Below are 1,292 nucleotides of genomic sequence, written 5' to 3' on the forward strand. Positions count from 1 at the left end.
AATCTAACACAATTATGTCATCTTGATTAAAATCATCTTTTGAAATCGTGCATTGGAACTTCTTTTATTTTTATTTCTTTTTACTTAGTTAAAATCTTAGTTTTTAATCACCTCCTCAAATCAAAATATTTTTCTTCACCAAAGTGTTTTTAGTTGCATTCATAAATAATTCTTTTCACAATCCCTGTGGGTACGATAACTCGACATTTACTTGTCACTTTATTACTTGTTGCGATTGAGTACACTTGCACATTTTCGTCGTTCCAAGTTTTTGGCGCCGTTGTCCGGGACTGTTTTAAAAGGCATTATTTGTGAAATTCTTAATTTTGCATTTTGGTCATTTTTTTTCTATTCAGTTTTAACTTAGTTAATTTTTTCTGTGTTGTTTTAGGTGTTTATGAGTATTGATTGAATTATCAATTTACTCCTCGTAGACCTTAAAATTGAAAGGACTTTTAGACAAAGGAGAAGACTAGCGAACCAAAGAAGGACCGAAGAGATGAATTTCAAAAATCAAAACAAAAATCCAAGAGGAACATTCGCTTATAATGCTCACAATCCGATCATTGTTGCGAATGACAGAAATATTATCAATCAAAAATAGGCCATTCCTCTATTCAACGAGCTCAACTCGAGTATTAGGAGACCCGAAATCGAGGCAAAACAATTCGAGCTGAAGCATGCCATGTTCCTAATGTTGCAAAATATGGGTCAATTTAGTGGGATTCCTACTGAAGATCTACATCTTCATCTTCGGCTATTCATGGAAGTGAGTGACTCATTTAAACTAGTCGGGTTGATCGAGGATGCCTTGAGATTGAGATTATTTCCATACTCATTAAGAGATAGAGCACGAGCATGGTTGAACTCCCTACCATCCGGTTCCATAACTACATGGCAAGAGTTGGTTGAACGTTTCTGAATGAAATACTTTCCTCCATCTTTGATGGCCAAGATTCAAAATGAAATCACTTCATTTCAGTAACTTAACGAAGAATATTTATATGAAGCATGGGAGCGGTTCAAGGAGTTATTACGAAAGTGCCCTCATCATGGCATTCCTTATTGTGTTCAAATGGAGACATTCTATATTGGTCTCAATATTCATACTAGAATGATGGTGGATGCTTCGAAAAATGGAGCCCTTATTTCTAATTCTTACAACGAAGCTTACGAGATTATTCAAAGAATTACGAACAATAACTATCATTGGCCAACTAATCGAGCAACCTTAGAAAGACGAGGTATATAAAGTGGACACACTTGTTTCTTTGACAGTCCACGTATCCTCT

At 35.2% G+C, this 1,292-nt stretch overlaps 1 non-coding gene across 1 annotated transcript; it reads right to left on the reverse strand.

Moving 5' to 3' along the window:
* Positions 1-953: 953 nt before the first annotated feature.
* LOC128042680 (small nucleolar RNA R71) lies at positions 954-1,059 on the reverse strand. The gene has a single exon (XR_008198194.1). It is a non-coding gene; the product is annotated as a small nucleolar RNA R71 (small nucleolar RNA).
* Positions 1,060-1,292: the final 233 nt, after the last annotated feature.

The sequence above is a fragment of the Gossypium raimondii genome, chromosome 7 (assembly GCF_025698545.1).
Source record: "Gossypium raimondii isolate GPD5lz chromosome 7, ASM2569854v1, whole genome shotgun sequence".
Lineage (NCBI taxonomy): Eukaryota > Viridiplantae > Streptophyta > Magnoliopsida > Malvales > Malvaceae > Gossypium > Gossypium raimondii.